We start from the raw sequence: 21,164 nt of genomic DNA on the forward strand, positions 1-21,164 counted from the left end.
TTCCCTTCTGACATTGCTAAAATAAAAAGGAATGAAATAAAAGGCATTTTCCTCCCAGATATGATTGTCCTGTCTACTTCATAGATCCACCTGTAAGATATTTGCTTATCTAGATTGTTAAATAGCTAACAGATCCTGTCTTTTGCCCCCTGTTGTGCTGCTGACTGTCACTCAGATCTCTGGTTGGGTTTGAGCAGAACTGAGAGTCTGACCTGGTATGTAATGATTGGCCAGTCAGGGCAGCTGAGACCAGCACAGGCTCCCGCCTTCATATCTGTCAACATACCTGGCTGCAAGCAAGTTACTGCTCGTGACCACTGTCTGCAGGAGCCAGAGAGGCCAGGAAAGGAAATGGAGGGGAACATCTAAATTTTGTGCTTGGAGGGAATGTAAAAGCCTGTGTCCATTCTTCTTCCGAACATCCCAAAATCTTCCACAAAGATTACAGCAGTTGCAGGCCACCGCTGCTGAATCAGGAAGGAAGCCAAGGGAAGAAACCAGATTGAGAAGCAGCAATCAAGGTAGGTGCTCTGTCTGCTCACGGGCATTTCTCTGAAGATCACAAAGCTAACACTTGACCCAACCTCGTAGCCAGAGCATCTCATGATGTTCTGCTGAAGATGTGGTCAGGGTGTGTGTGTATTGGGCTAGTCCAATCATTTGTCCACTAACGTGTTCTGAAGAATGGGCTGTAATTTTCTTCCAGGTTCTCTCTCCTTTGAAAATTGAGAGTTGCTCGACATATTTCAAAAGACTTTTAATCTTTCATTATGAAAAAAATGCTATTTATTGAAATTTATTGAAATTCTTTCAGTGGTCATGGCTTTGTTCCAGAATTTTGCTTGTGTGGATTGAAGATACACCAGAGAGGACAGTTAGCAATTATTCTGAGGAACACACTGTTCATGCAGAGGACTGTCAACTTCAAATAACAAGGTCTCTCAGGAAGCCCTGTGCTCTTCTCTGCTCTGGAACCTAGGGAGTTAAAAGTCTTGAAATTGCTGGAGCAGAATCAAGCTTATTTACCTAAGCTGATCACCCCAGGCAGCAGGTCAATCATTTACTGATACCAAGCTGTTTCCTACCTTTGACGAAGGATCGCTAAAGCCCTTGCTTGATTCTCTCTAAAGAATAGACACAAGGCAACATAGAAGGTATCTTTCTCTGAAGCTATAGCCTGTATTCTTTCCAGACCAGAGCACATTTTTATCCTGCCCCGAGCAGTAAATGTCACAGGGCCCTTCCCAGCTCTATAATGAACAAATGTGAAAAAGATTCACACACAAACTGGATATCTAGTACCACCTCAGATATAGGAGCTTGTGGCTGTGGAGAAGCGTCTCCTGCTGCTGGAGGTTTAATAGGAGAAAACAGACTAGCTGTAGAATAAGTTGTTCTAGCAAGGGACTGAGGTTGTTGCATAATTCTCAAAAAACATGGAATTTTCCCCTCCAAGTACACATTCTGGAAATACTATTTTTAGTGAGCATGATCTGCTCTTCTTCAGGTCTCGTCTTAGAAACATCGTCCTGTTGTCACTGCGTATGTCTGGCAGTTTCTGTGATATGGTTCCTGGTTCTTATAATTATTAGAAACCTGGTGATAAGGAGGCCCTATTTTTTTTTTTTTTTTTTTGAACTGCCTTTGGGGAAGGAGTTTGGCCACGTGTGAGACCAGGTAATGTTTGATACTACTTTTGTCAATCATTCACAGGACTGGAATGGTCCCCTTGTGAGGCTGGTGACCACAGGTTTTAAGTGGCTCCTGAGGTTAACTCGAGGCAGGAGTTGAGGCCATTGAGAGTGCAGCCCAGGCAGAAACCCCGTGTGTGATTTTGGATGAATCTGGGGCTAACTCCTGGGAATGTTCTGGAAGAATTATGAGAAACTGATAGATTTCTGTGACAATATTATGCTCAGTAAAATGTGAAGTGCACATCTGGCCAGTTTCCAGAACTCTTAGAGATAATGATGGAGGTGGTTTGAAAGAGGGAGAAGGCTGTCAGCACTTCAGATGCTTTGGCCAGATTCACCCACAGTCCTGTAGGTTGCGTGTCCCACACTAGGTCTTACCTGTGCTTGAGACCAAAATGCTTGTGGCCCCTTGAGAGTACACCCAGCTTTTCTTCCCACTTCATGCATATTGGATATATTAAGTGGTGGAAGATTATTCTTGAGACTGACTAGATTGTATAGACAGTATTACTCCTTTGACATGTCAGGAGTTAGAACTCAGAAGATAATTATTTTGCCCAAGTTCAGTCAGTCAGAGGCTGAGCCAGGGTTCTACTCACTTTTGCCTCATTCCCAACCCACTGCGTTCCCCAAGTGGTCATGGAATTAAGCACATGCAGGAGCTTAAACTGGGGGGAGTCACTGAGGAAAGCAAGCTGACTAACAAAGTCAGAGGTTCTTCACTGGCCCTTGGATGTGCCATGTCCCTGGACCATTGGATACCACTATAACCAAAAGGCCAGCATTGACTGGACCTTCTTTGAGGGAAGGTAAGGGGAGGAGTGGGTGAGGAGCAAAGGGAAGTGTTTCCACTCCTAGTGGCAATCACTGGAGTCCTGAATACATCCTAAAGAAACCTAGGCAATTCTCAGGCTAGATCTCTGCCCCTTTCTCTTCCAGAGATTCATGAGCCCCAACCAAAGTACAACATCGGCACCATTTCCAGAGAAAGAAATTACACCATCTTAATCTTTCTCTGGTAACTCAAGGATTTAATTACTATCTCACTTTACCTCGCTAATATCCACTCAACTGAACCCAAGGAATGTAGACAGAATGAGGCTTGCACTATTTTTTCAGATACATCCTAAAAATTAAATTAGCCATCTGGCAGACATTCCAAAGCAGCCACAATTCCTCAGCATTTATAAGATCAAGGTAAAGAAATGCCATCATGAGATGTGGTTGGTTAACTAAGAGTTTCTTTACTGACCTGCCTCATACATACCTAACCGTGTGACAGCAAAGGCATTGAAAACAGGGATTGCATCACCACGTCCACTGAACGCCCTTTTCTAATGCATCTGGCCCCACATGAACTCTGCTCACATACTGTCATTTTTGCCAACTAAACATTAGGATAAAGAGAAAAGTTGAGCTGAAATAGAGGGACAAATAGCAACATTTCACCTCTATCTGGTACTTCTTAGGACCAAGAATTGAACTATTGCTTTTATCTTTTTTTTCTTTTCCATTTAATCCATTTAACAAATTTACATGCTTGCTCAAGTCACAGAGCTAGTGAGAGGTAAAATTTAAGTTGGAGTCTGTCTGACTCCAAAACTCATGTTCTCTACACTCTGTTCTGGGAAAAATACCCACCAAATAGCTATACTATCTGTATTTTAAGTGTAAAAGATGCGGGAGTCCTCTCTAAATTCTTTGCTTGGATTCTCAGAGTACATATTTATGGCACCACCACCTCCATGGTGTATTTGATCCTGTACAGGCATAAAAATCAATATCACAGTGGTTTTCCTCCCTTCCAGAAAAGTAACTACAACACATGCACATTAACAATTGCCCACATGTTAGTCCATTAATCTCTTTCTGAAACTGTGAGAGAAAATTGTTTCTCTTTCCTGGTTCACAAACATTGTTTAGTTTGTTTGATTTTAATGTAACACACAAATTTTTCATGTGTTATACCAGGAATTTTTTTGAAGTTTATTTCTGCAGTCAAATTTCTGTCTTTGAGAAAGCTAAGTATGTCAAAACTTTCCAGTATGGTTTTATTTAATCTTCATAAGAGCCCTGTAAGAGGAGAGTCATTTTCCGATGATATCCTTTGAGATAAGGAATCTGAGACTCATTCAAGGTGAGTGCCCTTCTCAATATCACTCAGCAGGCAAGTCCCAGACAGCTTGGGACTCCAAATTCTTTGTTCTTTTTTTTTTTTTTTTTCCTTCTTTTACCCAAACAGTTCTCTGGATTCCTAGGGCTTACAAATGGTAGGAATGGGATACACAGCTATTTTCAGAAATTAAAAATGCTGAATGAGTACACAGCTTGTTCCCAGGCTGCAGAGACCCACTCAGAAAGTGACTGCTTGGGGCTAGGGTCACTGTGGTAGTGTTGTTATTCTAATTCGATTTTCATTGAGTATTGGAAAGAAGACACTAATTGTTACTTAATAAAGTCTGCCTCTAAGGAAAAACCTTTCAAACCCATATGTCTATGAGCAAAGTAAGATCTCAAAAAATTCTCACTGAGAGAAGCAAGTGGTAACCAATCACTGTCCCTTAATCTATTCCGTGCCTGTGGGACAGTGTACATGTGTATGGCCCACAGAGCCCCCGTGGTGTCTCTTGATGTACACCATTCCTTTCTTGGTTAACTCCATGACCAGGTGGATGTCTCATGGGTCAAGCAGTTGCCAAATGACAGGAAACCTAAGGGGACTTCCCTGGTGGCTCAGATGATAAAGAATCTGCCGGAAATGCAGGAAACCTGGGTTCGATCCCTGGGTCGGGAAGATCCCCTGGAGAAGGAAATGGCTACCTATTCCAGTATCCTTGCCTGGAGAATGCTATGGACAGAGGAGCCTGGTGGGCTACAGTATTCCTCTCAATGAGTCAGACACTATTGAGCAACTAACACATACACACATACAGGAAACCTAAGGAGGTCCTCCTACAGGTTGAAACTCCATCCTTAGTCCCAGTACCTATAGAAGCCAATTAAAGTTACAGGAGGAATTCTTGTGCCTATAACTTCATTTCAGTCCTAAAATGCTCTGAAGAGTCAGAAAGCCCTGTATCAGCTGTGAATCTGCAAAGGAGCTAATCATTTTTTATTCCTAATGTTTTCCTGGGAACTGCTCCTTACTGGCCACCTGGGCCTCCATCCCATGTGGCAGTCTTGTCTACATCCTGGCTGTGGGATTAAAGTGCATCTTCGTTCCCAACTTGTCCTCATGTCTGTAACCTCGGAGGGGCTAAGAATCTTGGTGCAAGAGAACCCATATGCTTTGTTCAATGAGAAAACAGAAAGAACAAAAACTTCTGCCCCTTGCTCTGCACCAGCTTGAAAATTGTTTCCCTCCTTTCTACAGCTCCAAGGTCAATTTTCCCTTGGGAGCAGCTAAGGAACTAAAGGTCACAAAAAGTTGGCAATTCACTGTGCCTTGGAGGACTTCCCAGAAAGCAAAATGAAAATGAGATTGTTTTCACATAAGATCTCTGTATTTGGAGGATAGGATTCAAACTGTTTGAATTTGCAGTTTCACTGTGCACTTAGGTAACCCCCACAAAGTCCAGTGTTGTTTTTTTTTCCCCCTCAAGCCAAAACAATATCAAAAACACTTCCTGCAGAGAACTCTAACTAGGCAGAATTCTTTTCTGTCATTGCTGGGCTGATGTTTTCAAGGATTCATTTCTCAAGATAAGTCTTATATGGTACATTTGGATGGAGCCCTTGTTGATTTCTGTATAATGATGGCTGTCATCCACAGGGCCTGTTTTGTGGTGATCTCATTAGATTTCATGAGGGAAGCAGCTGAAAACCCATGGTTAGTACATGAGCAGGTAGCAAGAACAGAGAAAAGCCAGAGGCTGCCAAGAGATGTTACAGAAAGCAGGTTTCTTTCTGACCAAAGGAAAACCCATCTCTCAATTCCAAGGAGATGTACCCTGCAGTTCAAACATATGTTTTTCACAAAATGTAGCTCTGCTTCCTTAATAAGAATTCCAAATACAGGCAAGAACCAATGGCTAGACTTTCCCAAATCTGACTGTTCTCTACCAAAATTCATCTCTTCTTTATCCTCTTTGCATAATGGAAGTATTCTTGAGAAGAGATAATATTATAGAACGTAGTTGTATTGGTAACTTGAAAGCCCAACATAGGCTTTCCGGTCCTGACAGCACCAGGTCATGCTCTGTGCCTTGGTGCCAATTTCTAAAGTCCTTGCTGGTGTGTGCGTGCTAAGTTGCTTCAGTCATGTCTGACTCTTTGCGACCCCATGAACAATAGCCCGCCAGGCTCCTCTGTCCATGGAATTCTCCAGGAAAGAATACTGGAATGGACTGCCAGGCCCTCCTCTCTTGCTGGTGACTCAGTTTCAATTCTTTACCATCTACATCCTCCCTTTGAAGACCCACAAACATTTATTAACAGTTCTTCATCACTTGTGTAAATGTCACCCACTCTTTCCCAGAAACACGTTAGAGACTATTTTTGAAACAAGAGTAAGTCATCTTGAAGGTTTTAAACCTTCTACAGGTCTTAAATCAAACCACAGCCTCCTTAGAGTCTCCTGTTTGGGTCTGTTTGTGTGGATATATATACTTTTAATTATGTGTACAGTCCTCTAAAGATTATGTGTGCTCAATAAATATTCACTGGGGATGGTAAATTAGTAACTGACTGTAAATTTAGTAGAAAAAGTGATTTATTAAAAAAAAAAAACACTTTGGCATTTCCAGAGATGACCAAAAAGTAAACTAGAAGTATTAATTGTCTTGCAGGGGTGGGGGAGCTGGGGAATGGTGTCTTGAGGGTTACTCTCTCTCCTGCCATCTGGGAACAGAATGTCTGAACAGATTAAAGATCCTGGTTGTATTCAATTTTGCTGTTATTATTTGCTAATCATACGACCTTGAGCAAGTCACTTCAGCTCTCTCGGCCTCAATTTCTCTTTTTCAACAGTAGTTTTTATCATTCTGAATGTCTCCTCTAGTTCTAATATTCTGTCTTCTAAGAAAAACTGGAGAAATTAAGCTGGGGATGCTCTTTTAAAAATGGACACAGCTGGGGAAAGGAAGGATGGGACAAACTGAGACAGTAGCGCTGACAATATCCACTACCATGTGTGAAACACATAGCTAGTGGATAGGTGCTGTATAGCACAGGGAGCTCAGCCCCGTGCTCTGTGATGACCTAGAGGAATGGAATGGGGTAGGGAGTGGGAAGGAAGCTCAAGAGGGAGGGGATATACGTGCTCTAGTGACTCAGACAGTTAAGAGTCCACCTGCAATGCAGGAGACCTGATTTCGATCCCTGGGTCAGGAAGATACCCTGGAGAAGGCAATGGCTACCCACTCCAGTATCCTTGCTTGGAGAATCCCATGGATGGAGGAGCCTGATGGGGTACAGTCTATGGGGTTGCAAAGAATCAGACACAACTGAGTGACTAAGCATGCATCGCTGATTCACGGTGTACAGCAGAAACTAACACCACATAGTAAAGCAAGTCTACTCAAGTTTTTTTTTTAAAGTAAACACAAAAATGATTTTTATCTCTCTGGAGCCATCATCCCTACCTCTTAGGTAAGTGAATCTGAAATGGGGATGGGGCAATGAAAAACCTCAGAGACGTAACCTTGAGGTTGCTACAAACTGGAGAGGCCAGCACTGAGCTTCACTAGAGAAGGAGCCCACTCACCTGGGAAAAGGCAGGGACTCACATTAGAAGTCTCCATGCAGCTGCAACCCTGGCACCGACACTCAGCTGTACCTCACCCAGGCGTCATGAATGTGAGTTCCAGAGGGCAGCAGTCACGACTGTTACCCTCCCTCTATAAATAAACAGAGATCCTTAGAGGTGACGTGACTTGCCCAGGGTGACAGAAACATGGCAGTGAATCGATGGAACTGTTTGGGGGAGGGGAGTGAAGTTATAAGAGAAAGGTAGAAGACTCAGGGACAGATCTGCACCTCCTCTGAAGCTCACAGAACAAGGGTCAAGGGCTGGGGATGAGCTTTAAGTTTGCTGTGGATCCCGAAAGCATCTCTGACCTCCTGCTCCTCCCTAAACCACCTCAGCAGCCTGCCCAGGGTTACTCACCCAGGTTCTTGCTAACTGGACACCTTTGCTCATGTCTCTTCTTGTAAGTTTCATGTAAGGCTTTTTGTAATGTAGAGGAGGCACAACGAGGAAGAAGAATGAATCAAAGATCTTCCCCGAGGCCTCAAACCGAAAGGGCGGATTTCTTTGTAGAGGTTCTGACTTTCGTCTTATATTTTGCAGAAATGAATGTGCATCGGGATGACTGACAGAATTATGACGTTCATTCCAAGCACTGATTTTTTTTTAACCTCAGGTTATTTTACTCTGCTCTACTTTTCCTACAAAAAAAAAGAAAGAATAATGCTTGCTCACTGTGACATTGTATGAGAGAAAACCGCCCAGGGCAGTACTGTTCAAAGGAAATTACTAATTGCACCAAGCATCAAAGCATGATGGGAAGTTCTCATAAAGGATATGTGTAACATTCTAGCCCACACTGGTTCACTTCATCGCCACAGACCATGCCCAGGGAGCTCTAAGGCCCTGAAGAATCACTCTCATAAGTAAGTAATGGCAAAAATCCTTGATCCAACCAGAAAAGCACTCAAAGAAACTGGGAATCAATGGTCTGATGTTTCAGTAGCAGTAAGAGACTGCATCACTTTGCAGCCCATTTTGTTTCCTTTTTAAGATAAGAGAGGGAAAGACAACAATTCTAATCACTAAGAGATATCTGGTAGCTTTCCAGGTGATGAGGGAATGGCCTGAATTCAGTCAGAATAGACCAGTTTCCTGGCAGCATCCTCAAATGACTATCTATTATTCTCAGCAAAGATCTTATGGAGTTTTCACATTTCTCAGTTTTGACTCTATTCCTAATATCTAATTGACTTCTTAGGTAGCCTTTTGGGGAGAAGAGTGGGTAACACAATAAATAATTCTTAATTGATAGTCTGCATACTGGCTACACTTACTTTCTAGAAGTCATAAAACAAACCATCGAAAGTCGCCCTTGGGTTGCCTACCACATCTACTCAGCTAAGGCTGGATAGAAAGAGGACAGATTTATGATTCATCTGTGAACTATCCTACAGTGACGCCAGAGAATCAAAACGGCTCATGATTCCAACAATCCATATCAATGTCAAATTTAGCTGAAATGTAGACCTCAATGTACTCTCATTAAGTTAAAAAAAAAAAAAATGCGGGCAAGGTGCTGAAATATGGGTCAATTTTATATATCCTCTAATATTTATGACCAAGTAACCAAACAACAGTTGTCTTTTTTTTTTTTACAGTCACAGTTTTTTATTTTATTTTTTATAATCAGTGAGCACAGTATCACTTCTTGAATTGAATGAATTCTTAATACTAGACTAGAGTCTCTAGACCTGCTAGTTTTCTAGCAGGAGGAAAAGCATTTCAGAGCATGAAGAAACATGAAGCTCGGTTTCCCTGCTTTCAAAAAGCCACCTGGACATATATACACCTCACTCTGCCCCTCTGTGCCTGAAAATCTGATAGACGGTGAAGGCAAGGAGGGGCATGGCCAGCAGAAGCTTTCCAGAACATATGGGAACTGTTCTGATAATCCTGTTTTTCACTGCCCGTTACCCAAAAGGGAGAAGGCAGCATGTTGAACAGAGACTTTCCTCCCATAAATCTTCAGGCATATGGAGGCAACAAGTGTTTTACTGTAATTGCAGCAGGACAAAAAGAATTTATAAGCTGTGTATGTGTGTCTATGTACAATGTACGGAAAAAAATTTCAATATGAGAAAGGCATTAGATCAATCTTGTGAACAGGAAAATCTTTTGTCTGGACTATTTCTGGATGTGGGTTCCACAAAATCTAAATACTTGGCTAATTTCTGGAATTAATTAGCAAATGTTTGTCCAAGTCGTGGGCTTTAAAGACTTCTATTAATAGCGTACCCATTTCTCTAAAATTGCTACAACATATTTTGATCATTTTTAGAAAAGGCAAAGTACAAGAACCTTTGGCATGTAAAAAATTCTTTTGAGATATCTAAATGAATTTCAGAGTCGGTTAATTATACTGGAGTTCAGATGTCTTCAAGTAACTCTTGGCATGCTAAATACCATTGCCATCTTATTTTACATAATCTTATGAGTAAGATTAACTAATGAAACTCAAGTAAACTGATCGATTGATATAGTGGTCTGAGCATTATTTGGTTACATACATGCTTAACCCCCTCTCCAGACATAATCCTTTCTTCTACAGACAGGCACTCTATGTCTTAATCATTGTCCGTTCTCCAAAGAGGATTATCTGATGGTCACCATTTTTCCTCTTTAAACCACTATCTGATACATCTCCAACTGGGATATGACTATCTTCACATGCATTTTCTCAGAATTCCCACTTCCCAAGCCAAGGGAAGTGGAATTCCCAAGCCAAGGTCATAGCAACCTGTTGGAATCAAGTATTATCCATCATTCTAACATAGATCACTTATGGAGTGCCTAAGGTACGCTTTCCTGGTGGCTCAGATGGTAAATCATCTGTCTACAATGCGGGAGACCCAGGTTCAAGCCCTGGGTTGGGAATATCCCCTGGAGAAGGAAATGGCAATCCACTCCAGTACTATTGCCTGGAAAAATCCCATGGACAGAGGAGCCTGGTAGGCTACAGTCTATGGGGTCGCAAAGAGTCAGACACGACTGAGCGACTTCACTTCACTTCAAGGTACGCTTGACACTGTGCTAAATGCTACAGATACAGAAATGAGTAGCTCACAGTTCTGCCCAGAAGACCAGAATCTCACAGAGCAGATGAACTAGAAAAGGAGCCAAGGCGGCTTGGTGTGAGGCTCTAAGGACACTGGCAACTGAACACGACACACAACAGTTCTAGATGGCGGCTCAGGAAGACTTGCAGAGGCATTGAGGTCCAAGTGGTGTTTTAAAGAAAAGGAGGTTAGAATTTGCATTCTTTCTTTTTAAGAATTTAGACTTTGAAGAAAAAGCTACCTCTTTCCAAGAATTTGTCTGGTATCTTAAAGAGAAGAAAGTACAAGAATGGAGACAGTTGTAGTAGGCATGCTAAGGAAGTTTTGATTGCCCAGAGAAGGAAGGTAAGAGGGTCCAGAAGGAGTCTTCTAATTAAAAGATGAGAACTTTTAGAACCCTGAATCAGAGCCTGTACCTAATTCATAGCCCTTGAACCTGGAGCCTTAATTTAAGATCATTCTGTGCAGTTCAGGTCCCACTTGCCCTCCCAAATCCTGGGGACTTTTGCCTGGTGAACAGTAGTGTTGTAAATCTGAGTTCAACTCAGTTATGATTTGAATTGCATTTATCCTTTGAGCAACGAAGAGCCAAGCACTGTAGAAATGGCCGTGGGGATTCTGATGTCAGCAGTGGACATCATTTAAGGAAGCTCATAGCTAAAGAATAGAGACGACCCACCCAGGACCCACCCCAACAGCCTCCGTTAACACCCAAATTCAACTCCAACTTGAATACCACACATTTTAAGCAAGGTATAAGCCGGAAGGGCAAGCTTAGTAGCTTTCATCCAAGCCTGTTTGGAAATCCTTCTTAAGTTGGCTTAGGTAAATATTTAGTGTGTAAGTGAAAACTTTTGTCATCTTAAAATAATTCACCGGTTTCCTGAAGTTGGGCCAAGAGATTGTTGAGTTGTTGGATTCTTTTAGAAACTCAGATTAAAAAAAAAATCAAACTTCTAATGGACCAACTTTCATGTTTGTTTCATTCTTTCATCCACTGAAATAAAGAATGTAAGTAAAAGCTAATTTAGAATAGATTTGACTACATAAATACTTAAAACTTCTTTTACAAATATTATATGCAAAGGTAAAAATAGAAACAGTGATCCAGGGAACTGTATTTGCAACATAAATAACAGGCAAAATAACAGGCAAAATACTGTCCTTAAAGAGTATTTGCAAATGCAGACCTACTAAAGGCAATATCCCAGTTGAAAGTTGAGCAGAAAATGAACTGCTAATTCACAAAAGTAGAAAGGCAAATGACCTACAGTCATGAAAAACTGTTTGGCCACATCGAACATGAAATAAAAGCAAATTTAAAGAGCAAAATAACATCTTCTTTTTATAACATTGGCGAAAATTGAGTTACACCAGGTATTAGAGAGCATGGTGGGGCAGGCACATTCACACACTGCAATGGTGGAAGTGTGAATTGCTGCAACCTCTTATTTAAGGGCAGTTTGTTAAACCATATAATATGGGTAATTTGTGACTTAACAAATCCACTTCTATGACTTATTTTTAGACAATAACGGAAGAGTGTATTAAAATTTTCCCATAGTCCACAGATATTTATGTCAGATTTGTTAATAGCAGCAAATTTTAAAAGTCAACCTAAGTGTTTATCAGAGTGGAGTTGGATAAACACATGCACTCACATACGAGGACACTGTGCAGCCACTTAAAATGATGAGATCCAGGGCTTCCCTGGTGACTCAGTAGTAAAGAATCTGCCTGCCAATCCAAGAGACTCCAGTTTGATCCCTGGTCCAGGAAGAGCCCACATGCCATGGAGCAACTAAGCCCACGGCCACAACTATTGAGCTTGGGCTCCAGAGACCAAGAACCACAACTACAGAACTCTTGTGGCTCAACTACTGAGGTCTGAGCTCTAGAGCCTGTGCACTTCAACAAGAGTGTTCTTAGTCACTCAGTCATGTCTGACTCTTTGCTGTTCCATGGACTGTAGCCCGGCAGGCTCCTCCATCCATGGGGATTCTCCAGGCAAGAATATTGCCATAACCTCCTCCTTCAACAAGAGAAGCCTTCACAATGAGAAGCCCTCATACCGAAACTAGACAGTAAGCCCTGCTTGCCGCAAGTAGAGAAAAGTCCTGCACAGCAACAATGACCCAGCACAGCCAGAAATAAATAAATAAAGTTATTTTAAAAAATAAAATGATGAGATCCATCCAGAAGCAGTGGGAGAGCTTGAACTCTGTCACCAGTAAATCTACGTTTACATTTTAGCTCTACCACTTACTAGCTGTGGGACCTTCGGCAAGTCATTTGACCTCTGTAAGCCTTGGTTATCATCTTTAAAAATGGGGATAATATTAGTACCTTTGTCCCTATGTCTTAAGATTGAGGTGAATTAGATGAGAGTATGAAAGTAAAGTTCTTAGCACATCACCTAACACAAAAAAGACAGAATTGTTAGTCTAAAATTTTTGATTTGATACTGTCACTTCCATATAAAATGACAAATTAGAACCAAGATTTTACCACTTGATCTTCTGAATACTTTACTGAAATAACTGTATTTTTTAAAAAAAGAAGTAAACTAATAACAGAGAAGAAGACACTGCAAGAAAAGAAATGCCTGTAAAAAAATTCCCTTAATGATTATAATTTCTGTTGTTATTAACAATCAATAGATGTACTAGAAAATATTGTTTAAAAAGCTTTTCAAAATTTAGAGCAAAATGACATGAATGGAGAGGCAATAAAAAGGATAATTAAATATCATAATAAAAATTACAATAGGTAACATACACTAAGAGCACTTGAATATGTGCTATATGCTTATTTACATCCACTGTGTCCATTATTTCAAGCAGTCTTCCCAGCAAACCTATGAAGTAGCCAGGGATATTATTCCCTCTTGATGAAAGTGAAAATGAAAGTCATGTCCAGCTCTTTGCGACCCCATGGACTGTAGCCTACCAGGCTCCTCTGTCCATGGAATTCTCCAGGCAAGAATACTGGGGTGGGTTGCCATGCCCCTCCAGGGGCTCTTCCTGATCGAGGGATCAAACCCAGGCCTCCTGCATTGCAGGTGGATTCTTTACTGTCTGAGCCACCAAGGAAGCCCATTCCCTCTTGACAGCTGGAAAGATTAAAGCATCAAGAAATTAAGGAATTAGCCCCCAGCCACATGGCTGGCACATGGCAGATTTAGGGGATGCACTCTACCAGTGTGGTCCTGTGCTGGGTCGTGTCTGTCCCCTCGGCATCTCTGCCACACCTGCTAAGGACTTATCTGCATCCCAAAGAAGCAGAAACTATGTTTCCCAGAGTTTCAGATTAGAGCCTAGAGTAGGTAACTGTTACTTGGAAGGTAGAAGAGAAGAGGCCGTTATTCCCTGGGAACAATGGAGACAGCTATGGGCAGACACAGAGGCAGAAGGTGTCCATGAGATTTGAAGCAACTTCAAGGTGAGCATCTGGAGAATCACACACGTTGGGAGGGCAGATTGAGCTAGTCAGTGACAATTCAATAAACTTTCACTCCCTGGCCCTTGCAATGCTTATTCCTTGTATTAAAACACTTTCTACTGGGAACACACAGAAAGGTTTTGGTTTTGCTGACCAAACACTGACTGATAAAGCTCCCAAATACTGAGATCCAATCCAGGAAGTCCCGTATCTAACAGGTGTCTCAGAAACAACATATAAAATTAAAAGAAAGAAATTATCAAAAAGAATCTTAGTACTGAGAAATCATGATGCTGAGATTAAAAGGGCTCATTTCCAGCTAAACGAATCAAAAAGAAAAGCAATCTAGGTAGTCTTATGCTATTTTTAGAAAGGCCAAAAATTAAAAGAATATAACTTGCAGAGAGGAAAAATAATAACTTACAAGGAATATTAATTAAACTGATTTCTGAGTTCTCATCAGCATCACAGTATGATAATAGAAGACGTTAGAAAAATGCCTTCAAAAGTCTGAGGACACGTGATTTAAACCTGGAATTCTATGATCAGCCAAATTATAAATCAAGGGTTGGAGAAAAATCTGGACATCTTACAGTTGATAAGACTCTGAAATGTTAACTTCTGTGCACAAGTTTTTAAACAAGGGCAAAATCCTAGCTTACTTGATAAATTTTCTGCATCATGCAAAGTAAAAATATTTAACCATTTTACTACTATGAATGTATTTCCATGAACATTAAAAAGATGGAGCAGAGCAAGCTTTTACACTTACGTATGCTATTTACAATAAAGGTATTGTAGTACTTGTACCTACCCTTGTAGGTATTAAAAGGGGCTTCTCAGGTGGTGCTAGTGGTAAAGAACCTGCCTGACAATGCAGGAAACATAAGAGACATGGGTTCAATCCCTGGGTCAGGAAGATGCCCTGGAGAAGGAAATGGCAACCCACTCCAATATTTTTGTCTGGGAAATCCCATGGTCAGAGGAGCCTCGTGGGCTACAGTCCATGGGGCAGCAAAGAGTCAGACACGACTGAGTGACTTAGCATAGATATAATAAAAAAGAAAAATTTTAAAAAGGTAGTATATGAATACAGCAGGATTGTGAAGATAGCAAATGAATGACTAAAGTTTGGGAAACATTTTGGTAAAGTAAATGACTTCCAAATGTATTCAGATTTTAAAAGAAAAGACTTAGAGAACATTGCAGAGCCAAAAGCAAGAACTCATCAGCGGCAGCAATGCCAGGGCAGAGGAGCCTGAGGACCATTATTTGCTGACCACCCCCTGAAGGTAGCTGAGTTTCCATTGCTAAGATTTCCATATCCACCACCTTATCCACAGAAGCCTCTGACTGTTTGGGATTCTTAGGAAGCTTCTCCTACGGGGAAGAGAATGTGAGAACCGGTTAAACTGAGTGTTCTCATGTGCCCACAAGTTCCATTTCTCCCTATAAAGTAATGCATTTAGCAATCTGATCCAAATGCCAGCATCTTTATTTTTGCTTCCTCCTATTTCCCTCTATTTTTTAATCTTTTTAGATTGCATCTTTCTGTGTAATCTCAAATTTCACTTGGAGTGAGGAAAAGTTTGTCTAAATAATGCTAGTCACACATCTCGATTTCTTGGGCTATTCACAGCCCCCAGAGCCTGATCATCCGTGGGCACAAGGACACAGTAGAGCTTCTGATCCTAACTTTCTGATCTCATAGTCAGGGTTCTTGGTGCCACAAACAGTAACTTTGAAGATTTAAGCAGAAAAGGAATTTAATGGAAGTAAGTCAGTTCACAGAATGGTTAGGAAGGCTAGAGAAAAGCACAGGAAGGAAACAGAGGAGGCAAAACAGAGCCAAGATGGTATCTCAGGACAGTCTGCGCAAGATGCTGACACTGGCATTGTCACCACACACGCCCCCTGCAGTTCCACTAGCCACCCCTGGACTTGACCCTCCATCAGAGACCTCGACCAGAGTCTCTAAAGCCCCTGGATGTTTGCATTCCTCAGTGAAGACTCAAGTAGATGTAGCTGGTAGCCTGAGCTCTCTGTGATGTACAGAAGGAAGCCTCAGGCCTTTTGGGCTTTGGTTTCCATACTGAGATTCCCTGACACAGGAAGAAGGACAGGCAAACATCAGGAAGGTCCAGTCACTTGGTTACCTTCTGAGGCTCTATCAGAGCAAACTTCTCATGCTGCTCTTTGTCATCACCTCATTGCTCTCATTAAACTGAGCAGTTTACAAATGAAGATATTTATGTTGGATTAATTACATTTAGATTATATATATTTCTCTTTCTTTCAAAGTCAGACTTTAAACATAAGTTTCTCATTTAAAATTGTAGTGTCTTTTTATTTGCACTTCTAAATGAACCCCCACAAGGCTGAGTAGTCTTTCTTGTTAAATTCAATTGGGACATAAGTTGCAAATTCCAAAAAAGGACAAATTCAGAGAGGCTAAATGTTCTAATGCAATTAACCACAATGTAAAATGCTTACTTTATGAATTCTTGAAGATTTTAAACTGTGATAGTATAAATCCACTGAACTGCTTAATTCAAGAACCCAGAAGAGATCTCTGGTAAATTCTGGTTAAAAAAAAAAAATCTGTGAGGAAACAAGCACATCTTTCATAGTAACATACGAAAGATGATGTCGGTATATATAAAAAATAATTAATGTCAACTGTTGATATTCTTTGTACTAAATTATATTCATAAGCAAGATTTTTATGTTTTATGAGGTCTGACTTCATACTGCCCTATTGCAATAACATTCCCAATGTTTACTTTAGTCTCCTTTACATTTACAACATCCTGGAGGGTGGTGGTGCTAAATTTAATTTGTCAACCTATGTTAATTTTACAAGGATCCAGATCAAACTGTTGTATAAACAAGAACTGCCTTGCAGAGGCTTTTTGGTGATTAAGCAGGAGAAGTTGCAGCTGAACTAAAAAATAAGCTGCCAGTGTATTTTTCATTTTTCCCCCTATAATTTTAATGGCTCAAATGAAAGAGCTGTTTTGCTTTAACAATAGCGTCCTTGTTAAAAGTCCTTTAAAGAGCTGTTACACCACCCTGAAACCATCTAATTAAACCATTAATACAACAAATATACCACTAGTTGCTAAATCCAAAGAATACACTTCCATCTCACAGTAGAAATTAAAGGTGATTTTTTTTTTTCAGCTTGTAGCTTGATTTCCAGTTTAGAGAAAGTCTGTCTGTCCATTAGACTTTTTTTTTTTTTTTTGCAGAGAAACATCATTAATCTGCAAGACTTACTACAATGGGATATTATTTTCCTCAACAGAGGTTGTTATTGAAACTACATATTATCAAGCCAGCTGTCCGATTAAGTTTTTATAAAGGATTAGGGGGTTATATGAGTACCTAACAGCTGCACTAGCTAGACTAAAACTAGGGTTCCCAAATCGTATGCTTCTTGGTATAAAGAATGAAAAGATATATTCTTTACCAATGCAGTGAGACATTAATATTTAAAGGGAAGATTAAATTAGAAATAAAACCTCATTCCCCTGAGTGCAAAGCGTTATTGTGAATACAAATGAAGAATTTTGCCCCTTCTCTTAAGGAGTCCACCATAGTCTTAGTAGGCATGAAAATTTTTGAAGCATTAAAATATAATTAAAGATTTACATGAAAGTTTGAAGGATTGAAGCAGTTAGTGCAAAAGAAACTGCTGAAAAATGCAAAGAGCTGCTGTGGAAGTTCAAAGGCAAGAACAGGTTAATAAGGGTCAGAAGCTAAAGAAGAGAGTTGGAATTTATCAACCAAGACCTCTGAGAAAAGTCATCACGATGCTCTGAAGAGTGATCTGTTAAAGTTAGAAAAGACCTGGGAGATCACCTCCTACTCCAATTCTTCCTAGACTAATCTGTTGAAAAGAATTAACCCCCCAATAATGAAATTCCTGGTCTTTTCCTCAACCCTATTGAACCATGGAATATGTGAGCCCTTTTATTTATATTTAAATAATTTTACACTGGCTCAGATGGACCAAGAACTGTTTGTATTTTTGTTTATTTATTTGCTTGTTGTTAATACCTTAGGTGATAATTTTCAACTGGGAAGTTTGGTGAAAACTGTTCTAAGTCAATCTTGTGATCTCAGAATGTAAAACCTTAAACAAACACCAAATGTCAAAAGAAAAAGGGCAGATGGAGATGAAGATGGTCTGTATGTGTGTATGGTGTGTATAAGACAAATAGTAATCTCCCTGGGGTAGAACAAGAAGAGAAAACTTGTGCAAGGTCCAGGGCCAAAGAGTCCTGGCCCAGTGTCTTTCACATAATAGACGCTCAAAAAATACTCTGTACTGGCTGAATTAAAAATGAAGCAAAGAACGAAACAAGCTGTAACCCTCAAGCATTTCACGACCTATTTATTACCACCTTATGTTCAATTCCTTTTGTGAAACCTCTGATTGGACACACAGACCATGAATCTCAGCGAGTCTCTTGTGGATTGTATAGCAAGACTGGCTCGAAACACTTGGTGCCTGGGAAGCATTTAAACATCAAGGAGGTAAATATATTTTGCTGCAACGAGGTAGAAAGTTGAAATTTGAGGAAAGGAGACTCTGGGCTGCATCTCAAAGAACATATCCAGATGCTTATTAGATTGTGGTAGATTTTGCTAAAGCATGTGATAGAATGAATTGCTCACAAAATAATTTTAAACTGGCTTAGAGGACCTTGAAGAAAATTACTTAAAACTAGCTCAAGTCCTCAGCAAACCGCAGAAACATAAACCACCATATGGGGGATAATTTCAGTGTGGCAGGGAGAAGTAGATGACCTAATGCTTCTCCACCAGCCCCCATCCCCGCCCCCTTCATGCCCTGGTTCTGTCTGCATTCCTCTAGTCAGTGGGAGTTTCTAAAGTTTAGTGTGTATACATGTATATGAAATTTTTAACCAAAGAAATGCCTGTATTCATATCCTAACATATTCTAAAATTCTACCATCCTCTTTTCCCACAGAATCCCTACTTTTTTAAAACTGAATTTGTGAGACACATTAATAAGAAGTTCATTTACAAAACAAATAGAAACAATAATGTTATGACATCAATAGTTTATTTCTTGACTTTTTGAGTGTATATATTTTAAATACCAGAATCAGAGTTTACTAGAAACAACAAAGTGTCATTCAATTCTTTTCTAACTGCTGCTGCTGCTGCTAAGTCGCTTCAGTCGTGTCCGACTCTGTGAGACCCCATAGACAGCAGCCCACCAGGCTCCCCCGTCCCTGGGATTCTCCAGGCAAGAACACTGGAGTGGGTTGCCATTTCCTTCTTCAATGCAGGAAAGTGAAAAGTGAAAGTGAAGTCGCTCAGTCGTGTCCGACTCTTAGCGACCCCATGGACTGCAGCCCACCAGGCTCCTCCGTCCATGGGATTTTCCAGGCAAGAGTACTGGAGTGGGGTGCCATCGCCTTCTCCGTCTTTTCTAACACTAGATTCCAAATACATTTTTGCCTGTGGGCATGGCTTGAATAATCTACGCTGTGACATTTTTCATAGGATTGAATCCATATGGTGGGTGAGTGAGCAAACATGATAACACCATGAAAGTGATTTTGTAATCTGCTAGACACCAGCAAGACAGATGGAAGAACCTGTACTTTGCCAATGGGTCTTACCTATGAGGGGTCTAGGCCATCTTTAGCTTGTAAGCATCACTCAGGATGTAAGATGTAATGCTAGGCGTATGTCTCCTGAGTTCACAGTGAAATTCAAGGAAGAAAGAAAAGAGAAAACTTACTGCTTTTCAGAGCTGTCTGGAGTAAAAATGTGATTTTACATATCTATTTCTTATTATATATTTGTCTTATGTATGAGCGTATATAGGGTTTCCCTGGTAGCTCAGATGGCAAAGAATTTGACTGGCAATGCTGGAGACCCATGTTTGATCCCTGGATTGGGAAAATCCCTGGAGAAGGAAATCACAATGAGTGTATGAATGATGCATGCATGCTCAGTCATTCATCATGTCCAACTCTTTGTGACACCATGGATTGTGGCTTGCTAGGCTCCTCTATCCATGGGATTTTTCAGGTGGAAAATCATAATTCATAATCATAAGTCATATATAGGCATGCATATATATATACACACACACACACACATACATATGAAGCAAGGCAAAGGGTAATAGAGTTTTGCCAAGAGAACACACCGGCCATAGCCAACACCCTCTTCCAACAACACAAGAGAAGACTCTATACATGGACATCACCAGATGGTCAATACTGAAATCAGATTGATTATATTCTTTGCAGCCAAAGAGGGAGAAGCTCTAAACAGTCAGCAAAAACAAGACTGGGAGCTGACTGTGGCTCAGATCATGAACTCCTAATTGCCAAATTCAGACTTAAATTGAAGAAAGTAGGGAAAACCACTACACCATTCAGGTATGACCTAAATCAAATCCCTTATGACTATGCAGTGGAAGTGAGAAATAGATTCAAGGGATTAGATCTGATAGAGTGCCTGAAGAACTATGGACAGAGGTTTGTGACACTGTACAGGAAACAGGGATCAAGACCATCCCTAAGAAAAAGAAACGCAAAAAAGCAAAATGGCTATCTGAGGAGGCCTTACAAATAGCTGTGAAAAGAAGAGAAGCCAAAAGCAAAAGAGAAAGGAAAAATATACCCATTTGAATGCAGAGTTCCAAAGAACAGCAAGAAGAGATAAGAAAGCCTTCCTCAGAGATCAATGCAAAGAAATAGAGGAAAATAATAGAATGGGAAAGACTGGAGATCTCTTCAAGAAAATTAGATACTAAGGGAATATTTCATGCAAATATGAGCACAATAAAGTTCAGAAATGGTATGGACCTAATAGAAGCAGAAGATATTAAGAAGAGGTAGCAAGAATACACAGAAGAACTATACAAAAAAGATCTTCATGACCCAGATAATCACGATGGTGTGATCACTCACCTAGAGCCAGACATCCTAGAATGTTAAGTCAAGTGGGCCTTAGGAAGCATCACTATGAACAAAGCTAGTGGAGGTGATGGAATTCCAGTTGAGCTATTTCAAATCTTAAAAGATGATGCTTTGAAAGCGCTGCATTCAATATGTCAGCAAATTCGGAAAACTTAGCCGTGGCCACAGGACTGGAAAAGGTCAGTTTTCATTTCAATCCAAAGAAAGGCAATGGCAAAGAATGCTCAAACTACCGCACAATTGCACTCAT

At 40.5% G+C, this 21,164-nt stretch overlaps 1 protein-coding gene across 11 annotated transcripts in view; it reads left to right on the forward strand.

The window, feature by feature from the left end:
• Positions 1 to 295: 295 nt before the first annotated feature.
• The window catches only part of PHLDB2 (pleckstrin homology like domain family B member 2), a 241,811-nt gene continuing 220,942 nt past the window's right edge, over positions 296 to 21,164 (forward strand). For all 11 annotated transcript variants that reach the window (XM_015471035.3, XM_005201281.5, XM_015471043.3 and 8 more), the window contains exon 1: positions 296 to 521. The gene's annotated coding sequence lies outside the window, so the exon portion shown is untranslated. The remainder of the gene's footprint in view (positions 522 to 21,164) is intronic.

Source organism: Bos taurus, chromosome 1 (genome assembly GCF_002263795.3).
Source record: "Bos taurus isolate L1 Dominette 01449 registration number 42190680 breed Hereford chromosome 1, ARS-UCD2.0, whole genome shotgun sequence".
Classification (NCBI taxonomy): Eukaryota; Metazoa; Chordata; class Mammalia; order Artiodactyla; family Bovidae; genus Bos; species Bos taurus.